This window comes from Tachypleus tridentatus, chromosome 12 (assembly GCF_004210375.1).
Source record: "Tachypleus tridentatus isolate NWPU-2018 chromosome 12, ASM421037v1, whole genome shotgun sequence".
In the NCBI taxonomy this organism is placed as follows: domain Eukaryota; kingdom Metazoa; phylum Arthropoda; class Merostomata; order Xiphosura; family Limulidae; genus Tachypleus; species Tachypleus tridentatus.
The window spans coordinates 121124812-121143969 of record NC_134836.1 but is presented as its reverse complement, the minus strand read 5'-3'; the positions used below and the strand labels follow the sequence as shown (position 1 = coordinate 121143969).

General features: G+C 34.6%; 1 protein-coding gene across 3 annotated transcripts in view; it reads right to left on the bottom strand.

Annotated features, from left to right (window-relative positions):
* LOC143234540 (octopamine receptor beta-1R-like) overlaps positions 1-18845 on the bottom strand; it is a 32407-nt gene extending 13562 nt beyond the window's left edge. Inside the window, exon 1 of one of the 3 annotated variants that reach the window (XR_013018700.1) lies at positions 18409-18841. The gene's annotated coding sequence lies outside the window, so the exon portion shown is untranslated. Of the gene's footprint in view, positions 1-13797; positions 13913-18408 lie in introns of those variants that run through there. The other 2 variants (XR_013018701.1, XM_076471972.1) reach the window with 2 other exon arrangements.
* Positions 18846-19158: the final 313 nt, after the last annotated feature.

The window sequence follows — 19158 nt, the reverse complement described above, 5'->3', positions numbered from 1 at the left end:
TATATTTATTAGTGTGTTGTTAAGTACACAGGTAATATATTATATTTATTAGTGTGTTGTTAAGTACACAGGTAATATATTATATTTATTAGTATGTTGTTAAGTACACAGGTAATTTATTTTATTTATTAGTATGTTGTTAAGTACACAGGTAATTTATTTTATTTATTAGTATGTTGTTAAGTACACAGGTAATATATTATATTTATTAGTATGTTGTTAAGTACACAGATAATATATTATATTTATTAGTGTGTTGTTAAGTACACAGGTAATATATTTATTAGTGTGTTGTTAAGTACACAGGTAATATATTATATTTATTAGTGTGTTGTTAAGTACATAGGTAATGTATTTTATTTATTAGTGTGTTGTTAAGTACACAGGTAATATATTATATTTATTAGTGTGTTGTTAAGTACACAGATAATATATTATATTTATTAGTATGTTGTTAAGTACACAGGTAATTTATTTTATTTATTAGTATGTTGTTAAGTACACAGGTAATATATTATATTTATTAGTGTGTTGTTAAGTACACAGGTAATATATTATATTTATTAGTGTGTTGTTAAGTACACAGGTAATATATTATATTTATTAGTGTGTTGTTAAGAACACAGGTAATATACTATATTTATTAGTGTGTTGTTAAGTACACAGGTAATATATTATATTTATTAGTATGTTGTTAAGTACACAGGTAATATATTATATTTATTAGTGTGTTGTTAAGTACACAGGTAATATGTTATATTTATTAGTGTGTTGTTAGGTACACAGGTAATATATTATATTTATTAGTGTGTTGTTAAGTACACAGGTAATATATTATATTTATTAGTGTGTTGTTAAGAACACAGGTAATATACTATATTTATTAGTGTATTGTTAAGTACACAGGTAACATGTTTTATTTATTAGTTTGCTGTTAAGTACATAGGTAATGTATTTTATTTATTAGTGTGTTGTTAAGTACACAGGTAATATATTATATTTATTAGTATGTTGTTAAGTACACAGATAATATATTATATTTATTAGTATGTTGTTAAGTACACAGGTAATATATTATATTTATTAGTATGTTGTTAAATACACAGGTAATATATTATATTTATTAGTGTGTTGTTAAGTACACAGGTAATATATTATATTTATTAGTGTGTTGTTAAGTACACAGGTAATATATTATATTTATTAGTATGTTGTTAAGTACACAGGTAATTTATTTTATTTATTAGTATGTTGTTAAGTACACAGGTAATTTATTTTATTTATTAGTGTGTTGTTAAGTACACAGGTAATATATTATATTTATTAGTGTGTTGTTAAGTACACAGGTAATATATTATATTTATTAGTGTGTTGTTAAGTACACAGGTAATATATTATATTTATTAGTATGTTGTTAAGTACACAGGTAATTTATTTTATTTATTAGTATGTTGTTAAGTACACAGGTAATATATTATATTTATTAGTGTGTTGTTAAGTACACAGGTAATATATTATATTTATTAGTGTGTTGTTAAGTACACAGGTAATATATTATATTTATTAGTGTGTTGTTAAGAACACAGGTAATATACTATATTTATTAGTGTGTTGTTAAGTACACAGGTAATATATTATGTTGTTAAGTACACAGGTAATATATTATATTTATTAGTGTGTTGTTAAGTACACAGGTAATATATATATTTATTAGTGTGTTGTTAAGTACACAGGTAATATATTTATTAGTGTGTTGTACACAGGTAATATATTATATTTATTAGTGTGTTGTTAAGTACACAGGTAATATATTATATTTATTAGTGTGTTGTTAAGTACACAGGTAATATATTATATTTATTAGTGTGTTGTTAAGAACACAGGTAATATATTATATTTATTAGTGTGTTGTTAAGTACACAGGTAATATATTATATTTATTAGTATGTTGTTAAGTACACAGGTAATATATTATATTTATTAGTGTGTTGTTAAGTACACAGGTAATATATTATATTTATTAGTGTGTTGTTAAGTACACAGGTAATATATTATATTTATTAGTGTGTTGTTAAGTACACAGGTAATATATTTAATAGTGTGTTGTTAAGTACACAGGTAATATATTATATTTATTAGTGTGTTGTTAAGTACACAGGTAATATATTTATTAGTGTGTTGTTAAGTACACAGGTAATATATTTATTAGTGTGTTGTTAAGTACACAGGTAATATATTATATTTATTAGTTTAAGTACACGTTATATTTGCTTCAGTATCACAGGGATCATACCCCATATTTAATACTATAAGCCCTCAAATTTACCGCTGAGTCACTGAGGAATCTAAGTATCTTATTTTTGTTGCATATATGTATTTGATTTGCAAAATGAATTAATGTACACAAACATTTGGAATTTTAAAAAATTTATTGGCATATATCTTACCAGTAACTAAAGTGTAGTTCTTGGACTGTAATTGAAAGTTAAATGTAACATGTATCCTTTTAGGGGTAGCATTATTGTGAGTGTGTAATATTCCTCATTACATCCAAATACGGCAAGCTTCGTGGTGTGCGATTATTGGTAGCAACCCTGTGATTCGCGGATATAAAAAGTTGGAATACTAAAAAATAATTTTAATAGCGAGTTTGTTTAACCCGAGCAACAAGCACACGCTGTGGCGTCTGTATACAAATTATACGTGTGGAATACTGGGAAATATTTGCCAGCTCTCACTAATACATTCAGGGTGTTTTATGGGTAAGGTAGAAGTAAAATCCGTGCAAGAAGCTGGTTCTTGTTTTATAGTCCAGAAACAATGAACTAACAAATGTTTCTTTTCTGCATACCACAACTGAGAAATGCACAGTATTATTATACACATACATTCACAGGATCGTAAATGTTTGTTTTTGAATTTCGTGCAAAGTTACATGAGGGCTATCTGCGCTAGCCATCCCTAATTTAGTAGTGTAAGACTAGAGAGAAAGCAGTTAGTCATCACCACCCACCGCCAACTCTTGGGCTACTCTTTCACCAACAAATAACAGGATTGACTGTAACATTATAACGCCTCCACGACTAACAGAGCAAGCATTTTTGGTGTGACGGGGATTCGAACCCGCGACCCTCAGATTACAAGTAGAGCGTCTTAACCACCTGTTCATGTCATGACTGCCGTCTTGCAGCAACATTCGCTAGTCACCTTGACTAGTGTGACTTATCACAAAGTTCATAGACTCTACATGTAGCGATGGAGAAGGTACGTAATAGACATAATATACACATTAAAATATGACAGATAGTTTTACATTAAAAGATGACTGCTACCCACTTTCATTTGATTCTCCACCCAACAAGGCAAGAATAAACCATCGCTAAGGCATCACTGACCAACCGAATAAATTCTTTTATCTTTCTTCATTTTGTTTCAGTCTAAATAACTCTACAAATACTTTATCACTAATGTCAGTTTAAACCTAAATCCACTTATGTGCAACGTACAATGTTATCAGTGAGTCGTAATAACTAGTGGTGATCGAAAAACAAAACAACAACAAAACTGATGTTCCTTTAACAAGCTTCAGTACCAAGTGAAACAGAAATTAGCAGACGAACATTACACGACTGTAACATGTAGAATACTCAATACTTTGTGCACTGTACAAACTGTGACTTCAGGAAGCCATCCAACGGTTTGCAGTCGGTATCAGCGCTGGCAGTATACCCAAGTGTCCAGTACTGATATTGGTTTATAGTATAACATATTTTGAGAATAAAATCTGTTATCATACGTCTCATCTTAGGAGTTTCCACCAAATGCCTCCTCTGGTATTTTAGCTTTACTTTTCACGGAATTATAATTGTTTAATGTGGTAATGTGGAGTTCATCTTTCAGTCCATAAGCGAATCTAATCGTGAAAATTGGCAATAACATAAAATATGAGAAACTAGTGACTCCCACATTTTGAAACAGAACGTGAATCTGCAACGTGACTGACTGCACGTTAGGTAGGTGCACGTTGAAAGGTCAAACTATGCATGTCATGACATTTTAATGGTTTAACTAGTTTAATTAAACTACTTAATTATCACGATATACGAACAAACTTGACACCGGACCATAGATAATAAATCAAACTTAAACTTATATGATATTAAATTCTCATATTTAAGAAATTTGGATATTTGTTCTTTAGCCATCTCCTCTTCTGGATTTTTTTGTCCACGCCAACAGAACTACAAAATATAACGTAAAATATTCTCTATATTTTCGTCATTGATATTATTAAGCTATATTTTTACATTTTTCAATCCTATGAGGCTGAAGAGCAATCATTGATAATCCAAAAGCCACTTTCCACGCCTACCTCTGACACCCTCTAATTTACAACTTCCTAATAGATTTTTCCGAGGTCGACTCCATCAAATTTATAACCAATAGAAAGCCCAGATTTCAACTGATTCATTGCCATAGTCGTCACACCACAATGTAATTTGATCTAAAAAGTTTTCCACGAGAACGCACTAGAAATGGTTGAATTTATTAACTGCTCAAGTCACATGGTTATAGATGCTCGAGTACCGATAGAGTTGCAAACCCTTATATTATGTATGAAGCGAAGGGGTAAAAACCTCAGTACACATAATATTATGTTTTATTACACACGTGCACAGAGTACAATAACTTTCAGTTAATGTAACAGTAAATTTCAACATCGAAGGTATTGTAGGGATGGTCTGTGTATAGCTGTACCACCCCATATTCGCGTATTATTTTTGGCAATGCCACCCACTTTACATTTATAAAAGTTATTTTGTTACTTTATTATTTATACAAGAGCTTGACTGATGTGTCTTATAGTGACACAAAATTATTATCATCGTGCCTTATACCGTCATAGTGACACAAAAAATCATTACTGTTTTGTCTGATAATGGCTGAAATGCGGGTGCATTCTACCGTGATATATATTAGTTAGGAACATACTGACTCATGCCCAAATACAATTAATATAAATATATATAGTTAGATATTTGTTTTTATTTAACATCAAAATCTGTAAATTGTAAAGTGTGGCATCAATCAGTGTGTGAATTATGTTCGTTGTTTACATATGCTATGATGCTTCAAAATTCAAGTTACTGTGCGTATATTTCTTATGTTTAACCATACCATTAAAGGTAGGGAAGACATGAGTAATAGTAGCAGACTGGAAGTAGTGAACAAAGGTACACAACTTGTCACTGTAACCCAAGATATTAAAGATAATAATAAAAATCCCCTCGGAGCTGTGAACAAGATAATTTACAAGTATTTGGGTTTACAAAAGCGACCCAAAAACCCCATTCCTAAGTTGCTCTCAAAGCAAAAACCAAAATGGAAGACCAGCTCAAAAACTCTAGAAAGAATAATATATCCAAGTGTCTGCGAAACTCAATGACACTTATTATTGTCCTACTGATGATTAACAACTTTAAATACAGATCAAGTTTGATTCCACTTGATGTACAGTGGTAAGGGGACACAGTTATAATGATAAATTACAAACTCAGCGAGTCAATACAAATGCCACATACTATCGGGTGATACTTCTATACCAGGGGTGTGCAACAGGCGGCCCGCGGGCCACAACCCGGCCCGCCAAGCCATTTAGTGTGGCCCTAGTTGTTGTAATCTAACCATGTGGCCTGATCTGTAATCCAACGCAAATGGAATATTTTTAAAAGCATCGATCCTACGGGATTCCCAGGCTTCGACTCGACAAACTTCTAAAATTATCTTTGCTAGAGAGGAGCAGGCCGAATTCGATTGGTCGGCCTCCTTAGGGCATGAATAGGTGACGTGCACTAGCACTATTGTCTACGACTCAACGTCATGTCCTGAACCTGTTCGCCAGCTGGCGACAATTTTCCCTAACCTCTGCTGTCCGTCATTCATTATTGGTGAAACTTTTATTACCTTTTACAGTTACTACAAGAGATTGAAGGTAAATTGATTATTATTTAGCATATTGTTGTGACTTTACTGAATTTATTAAAATTTTTGCTTTCAGATGCATCTGATTCTATGTACAGTGTGACCTCGTTATTCGCGGGGGTTACGTTCTTTACCCTCCCGCGAATAGCGAAAAACCGCGAATATTGGACGCAGTTTTAAAACGTATATGTATGCGATTATATACTATATGAAATGCTTCCCAAACACTAATGATACTTATACTCATTGATGCAGTAATAATGTAGCAATATTGCATACTGTTATGTATTTCACTAAATTGTACCGTGCGTTACCGGGCTGTGCTTTGCCGTTTGCGTTGTTGGGGAAGCTGAGGCAGTCAGCCAATAGCAGTCCAATCTTGTTTGGTGAAGACGACAATTGATAAAAACGGCTTGATTGAGTAAATACAACAGAAATCTCCTCGAAAAGCCCTTTCAGTCTCTGTGACCTACAAAAACGCAGTTCGCGCATAACCCGCGAATGGCGAACCGCGAATAGGCTTTTTCGCCACTGTATTTTGCTATTCTCAATTAATTTAAGTACCGGAAGGCTATGATCGGGATGCCAATTTAGAAACATGTGTTTCTGTCCATAAGAGGTTCCATGTGTAAATAAATTCCATGTTTTTTCTACTTTGCTATTTTCGTGAGAATAATTTTGTTTTGATTTCAGGGCTAGTAAAATGTCAGCAGTTAAGAAACGAAAAATTGATGATGAGGGAAGGTTATTCAACAGTGAATGGTGCACAAAATATCTTGTTGTCCCACATAATCAAGGTGTTGTCTGCCTCGTCTGTCAAACTACAATTGCAGTCATGAAAGAGTACAATATTAAGCGACATTACGCAACTAAGCACTCCTCACAGTTTGATGAAATTGTTGGTCAGGCACGAAAGGACAAAATTGAACATTTAAAAACATCCATTGAAAAGCAACAAGGTGTTTTTACCACTTTCAAGAAAAATTCAGAACTGGTGACAAAACTGAGTTTTAAGCTTTGTGAATGTATGGCAGAAAAGGGAAAGCCTTTCAGTGATGGAGAATTTATTAAAATTGTTTAACAATATTCACAGAATATGCATGTCCAGAGAAAAAATATTTGGTGGAGCAAACTAGCCTTTCCCGCTTTACTGTCTCACGCAGGACAAAAGATCTTTCAGAGGACATCAAAGAAACTTTGAAAGAGAGATTGAATTCGTGTGAAGCTTTCAGTCTGGCTTTGGATGAAAGCACTGATATCAATGACACATCCCAACTTGTCATTTTCATCAGAGCTGTTACTGCAGGCTTTGATGTTTTCGAAGAGTTTTTAGATATGGCAAGCCTTTCCTCCACAACCACAGGACAGGATATTTGTGAACAAGTGCTTAAGGTTGTAGAAAAGTTTGAACTGAATCCTTATAAATTATGTGGTGTTACAACAGATGGTGCTCCTTCCATGACAGGTAGGACAAATGGATTCACCAAGAAATTTCTAACTGCAATTGGAGCACAAGACGTAGTTGTAAGCCATTGCATTATTCACCAAGAGAGCTTGTGCACCAAAGTTCTGGATTTTGCAGAAGTCATGAAAAATGTCGTCCAATGCGTAAATTATATTCGAACACGAGGATTAAATCATCGACAATTTAAAACTTTTTAGATGAGCTGGACAGTGAGTATTCAGATGTTTTGTACTTCTCTGCTGTACGTTGGCTTAGTAGAGCTGCTACTTTGAAGAGATTCTGGAATCTGCGAGAGGAGATTAAGTTCTTCATGGAGAGCAAACGTCAGAATGTGGACTTCTTGAGCAATGAGAACTGGCTGAATGACTTAGCATTCCTCACAGACATTACACAGCATCTGTCTGATTTAAACTTAAAACTACAAGGGAAAAGTCAACTTGTGAATAAGTTGTTTGAGCATATTTGTGCTTTTGAGAAGAAATTGGAACTTTTCCAGGTTCAGTTGAGAAGAGCCATATTGACCCATTTTACATGTCTTGCAACCAGGAAACTGGAATTTCCTAATCTGGATTGCACCAAATATGGAACCAGTGTACAAAAGCTGCGTGATGAGTTTGCAAACAGATTTCCAGATTTCAGACAAACTGAAATTAGACTGAAATTGTTCGCTCAACCTTTTGATTTGGCAGTGGAAGACAGTCCTGATGATTGCCAAATGGAACTCATTGAACTGCAGGCTGACATGGACACTAAAAGAAATTCTCTGAAAACAGTTTGCTAGACTTTTACAAACTCTGTGTACGTGAAAAGTTTCCCAATTTGTCCCGTCATGCACAAAGAATTGCCTCCCTTTTTGGTAGCACCTACTGCTGTGAGCAATTTTTCTCCAAAATGAAGCTCATCAAAACCAAATGTAGAAGTCAGCTGACTGATGAACATTTGACCAGTCAGTTAAGAGTGGCAACCACTTCTGTCAAAGCTGATATTGACAAGCTCTGCAAGGACTCTAAATTTCAAGTGTCGCACTAAAATGATCACTCATGCAAAAATATAAAATATTATTGCTTGCATTTTGAGAATTTTTTTTTAATTTATTGTGCATGTACACGAATAAGCTTGTTTTTTAAGTGGCCCCGCTTGATTGATGAAGTTGGTTATATGGCCCACCGACGAAAAATGTTGCACACCTCTGTTCTATACCAATCGGGTACGGCTACTTCGAGACAAACTAGCAAGTGAACACGCTAAATCCTTCCCAAGATGTGTGTAGAATGGGAAATATCTCCCAATGACTTTGCATCTTTGGGCTGCTTAAACATGCCCTCGATTTACAGGTAAGGCTGATACACCCTCGAAAGCATGTAAAGAGAGGTGAGACAATACTGATCATGGTGTTTTGCAATAAAGCCTCGTGCAGTGGAAATTGCACGGCCCAGCAATAGACAATAACCGGGGCCATAAATATAAAACAACATCAGCAGAAGAAAGGGGAGGGGAGGGGGTGGGGTGGGGGTGGGCGTAAAAACAAACCTTTGGATCCACTCCCTACCATTCACCAAAAACGTTATTTAAAGTAACAATTATTTCTGTTTTCAGAGCCTTCTAAGAAAACCAATATCTATACAGCAGTAAAAACAAACCTTTGGATCCACTCCCTACCATTCACCAAAAACGTTATTTAAAGTAACAATTGTTTCTGTTTTCAGAGCCTTCTAAGAAAACCAATATCTATACAGCAGTTTTAGTTCTTTTTTATAAACACAATGGGCTATTTGTGCTATGTCCACCATATTCTGTCATATCGTACTATAATCATCTGGTAAAAACTTCATGCTATTAACCGTACATAAAAAAAATCATGGACAATACTTCTATTAAGAATTATTTAATATGACTTAACTTTAACTTTCATATATCGGAGGGACATGCCCCCTTAGCAGCTCATTGGCAAGTCTGAAGGCTTATCGTGGTAAAAACCAGTGTTTCGAGACCCTGAGTAAGCACAGCACAGATAAACCATTATGAAACCTTTCACTTGACACACATGGTCATACAAGGACGCTTGAAGTTACATTTTTTCAATCTTCTATAAAGGTTCACGAAATTTTACGAGAAATTAATTTATCTCAAGAAAACTATATGGCCAAACTTACCCTGAACGTATTAATCACGAACCCAACATCATCCGAGAGTGTACACTGTTACTTTAAACATTTCACAAGATTTAAAAAGCATTGTTTTTAGTAGGCCTACAATTTCAAGTTCAACTGTACTTGTATACTCACTTAATATATTAAATATATGAACTAACTTGTCCTTACATCGACTACGACTAAGCATGTAATCTGACGTGTACTTACACCAACTAGATGTTCAAGCTAAATCTTAGTTAATCACGTGAAACACAAGTTTTTCAGAAGTTGAACACATGAACTCAAATAATTCCAAAAGTAAATTAAAATTAACAAATAAAGTGAAATAAAATCAAGCTTGTACTTATCAGTAGCACGAAGATTCTGTATAAAATTAGGGTTAAGTTAAATTCTGTGACTTTGAAAAATTTGTCAGATACGGTAAGTAAAACGTGATAAAGTTTAATCTTATGCAAGACACATTTAGTAGTCTACAGTAATTTGTGATTTTAAACACACACCTCTTGTCAACAGAATTAACATAAAATATATATTCCTGAACAGAATCACAGAAACGGTGCAAAACAGTCATTCTCGGAGTACTGGAATCACGTAAACCAATTCAAACAGCGAGTTGTAACTGCGATTAGTTTTATTTATAGAGGTACTTAGGCCTTGCTATCGTGCGCTGCAGACGACTTAAAAGAACGTTTAAAGTTTGAAACAAACTACGATTTAAATATCGAAACTTGTACATGCATTTTAATATCAATAATTCCGAAGGCTTTTCTTATCAAAGTTTTCTCTCAAACACAGTTACACAAAAATGTAGATGGCCAACTTTACTGCTTTTAGACATAAAATAACAAAAAAATTAGTTATAAACTAACACGACGCACTTGCATGAAACGCACCAACTGAGAGAAAAGCTGAATCGGTACAGAAACAATGGAACAATTCAATACTACTGTTGCTAAGCCTGAAATAAACCTTTAACTATTTCGAAAATCAATTATATCTGTACGTGAGGTTGGCTGAAGTTTTATTAAAACAATAATAAGAGTGACTAAGAAAAATCTGGCCATATGAATTAGTGACGTCACACAAACTTGCGAGAGAAATAAACGTTTCATCATAAACATTATTGAGAAATAAATCACAGCAGAACCATCGCAGCCATGTTTTATAATTGATGTCCAAAAGTATTTAGAAATGAGGGTTTCTGCTAGCCGGTACAAGCTGTTTATAGAATGCCAAATCAATCAATACCTTATATCTGATAAAGGTCGTACATGTTTTCATTTATCTGACAAACTGTAAATCAAAAGCCAGATCAGCCAATATTGTATTTGATAAAAATTGTACGTGTTTCATCTGACAATCTGTTTATGAAAAGCCAAATCAGTCAATACCTTATACATGATAAAGGTTCTGCACATTTTAATTTATTTGACAAGCTGTTTATGAAAAGCCAAATCAGTCAATACCTTATACATGATAAAGGTTCTGCACGTTTTAATTTATTTGACAAGCTGTTTATGAAAGCCAGATCAGTTAAGACCTTATATCTGACAGAGGTTGTGCACGTTTCAATTTATCTGACAAGCTGTTTATGATACGTCACATTTGTTACTACAGCATTATTCTTTCTCTTTCTGAATATGTATTATCAAAATCTATGCTCCTGTCGGCGTGACTGTGAAAAACAGAAATCTGAACAGACAGACTTTAAGAGTAACTTTAATATGAATAAAAATAAACCTTTATTCAGCTTGGCATATTGTAGTCTCTAGTTGTACACGTTTATTACAAATTCCTGAAGGTGTACTGATGTACAAGGACAGCAGACAATTCCCGGAAGGTATATTGGTGTACAAGGAAAGTAAACAAACCCCTGATGGTGTCTTAGTGAATAGGGATTGTAGATAAACACCTGAGAGTGTCTTGGTATATAGAAACTGTAGACAAACACCTGAAGGTGTCTTGGTATATAGGAACTGTAGACAAACACCTGAAAATGTCTTACTCAGTATATAGGAACTGTAGACAAACAAGTGAAGGTGGTTCAGTGTAACGATACTGTAGACAGACATGTGAAGGTGGTTCAGTGTAACGATACTGTAGACAAACAAGTGAAGGTGGTTCAGTGTAACGATACTGTAGACAAACAAGTGAAGGTGGTTTGGTGTAACGATACTGTAGACAGACATGTGAAGGTGGTTTGGTGTAACGATACTGTACACAAACACGTGAAGGTGGTTTGGTGTAACGATACTGTAGACAAACACGTGAAGGTGGTTCAGTGTAACGATACTGTAGACAGACACGTGAAGGTGGTTTGGTGTAACGATACTGTAGACAGACATGTGAAGGTGGTTCAGTGTAACGATACTGTAGACAAACACGTGAAGGTGGTTTGGTGTAACGATACTGTAGACAGACACGTGAAGGTGGTTTGGTGTAACGATACTGTAGACAGACATGTGAAGGTGGTTTGGTGTAACGATACTGTAGACAAACACGTGAAGGTGGTTTGGTGTAACGATACTGTAGACAGACACGTGAAGGTGGTTTGGTGTAACGATACTGTAGACAAACACGTGAAGGTGGTTTGGTGTAACGATACTGTAGACAGACACGTGAAGGTGGTTTGGTGTAACGATACTGTAGACAGACACGTGAAGGTGGTTCAGTGTAACGATACTGTAGACAGACATGTGACGGTGGTTAACGATACTGTAACGATACTGTAACGACAGACATGTGAAGGTGGTTTGGTGTAACGATACTGTAGACAGACATGTGAAGGTGGTTTGGTGTAACGATACTGTAGACAGACACGTGAAGGTGGTTTGGTGTAACGATACTGTAGACAGACACGTGAAGGTGGTTTGGTGTAATAACGATACTGTAGACAGACATGTGAAGGTGGTTTGGTGTAACGATACTGTAGACAGACACGTGAAGGTGGTTTGGTGTAACGATACTTTAGACAGACACGTGAAGGTGGTTCAGTGTAACGATACTGTAGACAAACACGTGAAGGTGGTTTGGTGTAACGATACTGTAGACAGACATGTGAAGGTGGTTTGGTGTAACGATACTGTAGACAGACATGTGAAGGTGGTTTGGTGTAACGATACTGTAGACAGACACGTGAAGGTGGTTTGGTGTAACGATACTGTAGACAGACATGTGAAGGTGGTTCAGTGTAACGATACTGTAGACAAACATGTGACGGTGGTTTGGTGTAACGATACTGTAGACAGACACGTGAAGGTGGTTCAGTGTAACGATACTGTAGACAAACATCAAAATATGTTTATAATATCTACTTAAACTTTTCTACACTCAAGGCTCTAGAAATCAAGTTCTTACAATTTAGCATGTTCTGACCCACTTAACCATCACACTGTAGTGTCGCAATCATATTAACAAATGAGTCATAAGACAAGACTCAAAATAGCTCAGCAGCTCCGAGAAAGAATATATATTTAGGATGTTTCCTAGGAACCACTGTTGTCACAGAAGAGACACTGCTTATGGAAATCTCAGCTCCATAACTTCACTTAACCAGAGAACAAAACGATGACAACTTTATTTAGCATATCACATCAGTCAGAATATACATGACAGAAGTGACAATGCAAAGAAGTATTTTAACATTTCAAGCGTTAAGCAAAAGTAAAGATCGTTATGACGACACCAATAAGTCTTTTCGGTGGTTTCACACTGAGGGATATCTTACACATCGAGTACGCGCTATATTAAAATTAGTTTCTTTGTTTCTTAGACCGGCCGTCGTTCACAGCGCACGAGCACACTACACACTGACGTCACTCTGATATGTATATTCATCTAAACCATTTCAACACATATGCTTTAATTTACTGCTATTAGCCCACTTTAAGATATATTAATCTGCCCAAAGTTTTATTTTTTGAGCCACATACTTAAGTACACTAAATATATATTTCCATGGTCTAAATTCCTTAAAATACGTCAACAGGGAAGTATATACGTTAGAACACATACTTGAAATTTATTTCGTATAGTTATTTTAACGTATTAGGTTAACGCCACTACAGTCAAAGCATCTTTAAAACTGCGTAACAAACAACGCGTCAATTATATTCTTTCAATTTAAAACAAACAAAACAAAAAACAACTGCATAACAAACAAATCAATTACTCGAGTTAAAGTTAAATATATCTTACTCTATTTTTCAGGGCTGCCATGGCCTGGTGATTAGGGTTACATATGCAGCTTAGCGTCAACTGTTTCATCACTTCTGTACGCTCTCAGTTAACAAGATTTTCGGCAGTAAACTGTTTCTATTAATTAAGCAATGGACTGGTGTGACTTGCTAGTTAGGTCACTCAACTCACAATCTACGGATCAAGAATTCGAACTCGTTTGAATTTTGAGCAAAGTTACATGAAGGCTATCTGCGCTACCCGTCCCTAATTTAATAGTTTAAGACCTCATTTGTTTGAATTTTGCGCAAAGTTACATGAAGGCTATCTGCGCTAGCCGTCTCTAATTTAGTAGTTTAAGACTAGAGGGAAGGCAGCTAGTCATCACCACCCTCCGCTACCTCCCTGGGCTACTCCTTTACCAACAGTAAAATTATAATATTCCGACGGCTGAAAGGGCGAACATCTGTGATGCGAGTGGGATTTGAACCCGCAGATTACGGGTCAAGCATCCTAACCCACTAGCCATGCCAAAACCTTATTAAGAGTTGTACGTTACCGTAAGATAAAAATATTTCATTTACGTTGTTTGTTAAGTATCTATTTCTGTACACTATTTTCAACGATAGGATGTGATATGCTGAGCAAACGCAAGTCTAGCTTAGTTTAGTTCACCTGATTACACCATAAATATATAAATGTATATTCTAGTCTCTACTTATTGTTCAAAAGTATATAAAACCAAAGTTAACAATAACAAATACTTTTATTTCGTATTTTGAAGGTCATATGTCAAGCTGTGTTGTAGCCTACAGAGTGCACAATTCTTTTAGTGATTCATTGCATGTGCACGTTTTATTGACAATACAGATTGTAACGTCAAGTATCCTTTATGTGACGTCATTTTAGTGTCTACTGACTAACTGACAGATAACACACTACTGTATAATGGTGTGAGTGCTTAAAACTGGTGAAATTGATGCTATATCTATGTCAGGATTAAGCTGTATGAATATGGAAGTTATAAGTGCATCTGCTTATTATCATACTGATTCTCGAATTTAATTTTTTTTTTTTTCACAGTGGCGCTGCTTCACCCAGAATTTTGGGTAAAAATTCGAGCTCATTCACTGATGGAACATCCATGCATTATTGTTTAGTAGCTGAAGCATCCAATCAACAACGCAGGAAGAAGACATAATGAGCTACCTTTCAAGTGTGACGTAAGGAGGTCATATCATAACACTGACCCAACCTCATGGCATTCATTGGGAGGGACTATGGGTATGAATCTGTCCGATGGCATCCGGTTCGTCATTCATAAACAGAGACAGACTTTCAAGGAATAAAAGTTTGTTCGGCGTATAACAGACTGTTTATCTGTCGAGTTAACTAAAATAATTTGCACTGGTATTTCTACCAACCTAAACATTCATGTAATATGATGAAATTAAAACTGCAAGTCAAATGAGCATATTAGAAACTCTACTGGAAACGAGACTTTTTTTTAAATTACTGTAAGTTCCTAAACTATGTTAGTAATGTTTCATTTTTGTATAACTAATGTTTTTAGAGACTTACTAATTTCTTTAGCCCAGAGTGGCCCAGTGATTAGTGTGGGGATGACAGACCTGAGGTTCCGTGATTCGCACGTGCCTCGTTACTGCTGCAAAATAAAATCGCTTCGCACATTGGAGCCAGGATGCGTATAGTAAGAGTGACAGTCATATAACACTAATCCATTAGTGTACCCCATACGTTGGTGGTGGGTGGTGTTAGCTACTCTGCCTCCCCTTTAGTCTATTACTTCTAAATTACGGACGGCTTGAATAACTTTAGGCGACATTCAACAGCTTGTTGGTATTTTTAGCAGAACAATGAACTGTACGAGTCGTGTCCACTGCAAGGATCGAACCAAAAACGCGCACGTTATAAGACCTCGAATTTACTGCCGTACCATCGAAGACACGAGGAAATATAAACCTCTATACGCACAAAGAGTTGAACATCGTAACAGAACTTTGTCAAGACCCAAGAATTATTGAGTACTTAACAAAAGAGACCATTAAAATCAAGAGTACTAAATGTTTCTACGTACCATAAAATTTAAATAACATGACTCTTTGAGTTGAGAGTGGTGCATTTGTTTGTACTGCGCAAACAATCTCTTTATGACACTCAAGAATTATGTGTATGTAAAACGGCTCGTTTGGGTTGAGAATTTTTTATTTTTTTTATGTAGAGGAGCGAACAACGTTTCGACCTTCTTAGGTCATCTTCAGGTTCACAAAGAAGGAAAGAGGTAATTGACCGATAGCTAGCGCCACATGTTTGAAGGGGTTTGTGTTACTGAGTGTTGGAATATACATATATATTTTTCATTACAAGTGGTTTTTCTCGTCATCACTGACACTCAAGGATTGTTGTAACACTTCTACTTATCACGTGATCAATATCAGAAACCTTAACTCATTAACCTTCTTATTATTAGTACAAGGTGAACATCTGAAAAGAGGACATTTAAATTATTACAGAAATAAAGCTGATATCCTGATACACTTACACCTGATATACTTCCATATATAGTTTGTATTTTGTGTTCGCTAATGAAAGTAATTTCATACGTAAAAAAGAAAGACATTCATTTCATATAATAAATATATCAAAGACTTCCAAAATACTGGCTTGTAATACTCTTCTTGATTGGTCCAAATTTGTTACGTCATTCCGATCTCAATTTTTAAAGCTGGACTGGAGAATAAAGTAAAATTTGTACAAGTATTTGTTATGAATGGTAAATTTTTTTTAAAAATTATCTTTAGCTACAACAAACTTGACGAAGAAAAATAAAACGGATTTATAAATATTCGTTTGTTTCACTTCTCTCTGTGTGTTTGTTTTTCTTATACCAAAGACACATTGCATTATCTCCAGAGTCCACCGAGGTGAATCGAACACCTGATTTTAGCGTTGTAAATCCGTGCCAGCTCCACGAAGTAAAATATATAAAGTTGATATAATTTGCTGATATGTAGTGAACATAAAGGGCGTTTAATGTCCATATTTCATATACAATAAAACCAATGAACAATTACGTGGACTTCCGACAAAATGGCGCTCTACTGGCAAGCACGTGCTTGTCAAAGTCAATACAATAATCATTCTTTTGACCTCGTGACAAGGAATGCGTAGCGTTGAGATGAACTGCCCCAGCTGCACTGAGACACATAAAACATAATAGATATTATAAAACTGAATATCACAAAATGTGTTTATCTATTCTCTTATTGCTAATTATATATTTGGTTAGCTAATTCAAATGAGAGTTAAGGGTTAACTTCTCAATAATAACAAAGTTAACTTTAAAAAAAACTGAATAACTTCCGTTCAACTTATTTATTCATTGATCCAGCAAATACATATCATGAGTTATCAAGTATAGTTTTAGAGTATTTGGAATATCCGTGCAAAACAACAAAAAATTGTTTTACATGTGTTCTAAACCGCTGAGTCATGAAACCATGACAATGTTAACTCGAGTAAGGTTATTTTAGGGCAAAAGTTTTCTTGTCTTTCTTCAGTCTCACAAGACTAGTCTAGTACACGTAAATATGCGGGAATATATAAATTCGTATACGAAAACTAACCTCATTATACAGAAATATTCCATTACAGTTAAAAAGGCATCGTCTATGAACACCAAACGCATAGAATGTTCCTCAGACGCAGCTTGTGAAAGAAAAATACTTCTCCGACGAAGACGTATAGGGCAAATTTCAAAATTGTTCACATAATCACAAGTTTTCGTCATACCGAACTAAGCCTACTTCTTTTAGATTTACTAAACAATTCATTACACTTATTAATTAACAAATTCAATTTGATATTAATAATCTATCAATCAAAATGGATCTATTGTGCTTATTTTTTCACACATATTGTGAATTTTTGTTCTGTTATTATTAATAACAATGGATGCACGGTCTGACCCTAATGATTATATTTCCCATACAAAGAGTTTCAAATATTGCAGTTTATATCTTATTTAATGAAACTTGAAATAGATCTTGATGCATATATACATCCAATATATATCATATAAATGCTGCTTAAGAGTCACTTCCAAAAGGATCTAAATGAGACCCTAAATAATCCTGTAGTTGGTTTGAAGTTAAACACAAAACAACATGGCGGGATGTATATGTTTTATCCACCATGGGTGTCGAATCCCGGGTTCTAGCAGTGTAAATTCGCAGGCATTCCGCTGTACCACTTCTAAGCTTTTAACAGTTTTACTACTGTAACATTTCTACATAAACTAAAGAAATTTACTATAAAAGTTTAACGGTTTTTTTTTACTATCAAGACTCAAGCTTATCTGAAGTAATACCAACTGATAACACATATCGTGCTGGTATTATAAATCTTGTCTTCAAACATACTTTACATTTAAAGAAATTTATACTTTTACCGTGACACATCGAAAACTCAAGTTCAAAATATATTAAAATCAACTTTATATTTTGTTAATTAACGTGATTACATACAAGTCGTAGTGGACTTCACAGTTTTACTGTCTTCAAAATAACAGTATTTAATTGTTGTCTAAAAATATTTAATTTTCTCACTTACCTGTTATATTAATCATTATTTAATTAATCAACTTTCACACGCCTACGCCTTTCTCGAAGAAAACTTGCTAAGACAAACTACAACCCTTGCAAAACTAGATTCTAACAGATACAGTTGGAGTTCAACAATATTTCTCTTAATGGTCACGTGGTCTGTATTGATGGGTTTTCTCGCCGATTCACGCGAGAAAGTAAATTGTTTCATGCGTTTATAGCGGGTTGATACGTTATATGTTCCGCCCTGTCTTCTTGGGAATCCGTGACGTCATTCAACACGCATGCTCTTACACAGCAGTTTGTTTTATTTTTTCTTGCATAATAATAAAAACGTCTTGTCTTGAAACTATTTTCATGATGATGAAAAAACTTTACACGACGTTGTTGACCTCTTATGGTGACTTTCAAGAAACAAATGCCCTTAACGACAAAACATCTTGCATCTATCTGGTGTAATATCTCAATTTGGGCGTGAATACGAACGTTATTATAAGCACAATTATATAACGGTTTAGGAGGTTTATTACACGTGCTTTCGTAACAAGATTCTATTGGTCAATAAACGTTTTAGTCCACACCTACTTTCCTTAGTTTTAACATCCTTAAAAAGTGGCTTAAGTGTCAGGCTACTATTCTAACAACAAGTCTGCGTTAAAAAAAGAAACAGTTGATTGACTTTTATGTAAGTTTCAAGATTTATGTGTATGCAGCGCAGATAGCCCTCGAATAGCTTTGCGCGAAATTCAAAACACAT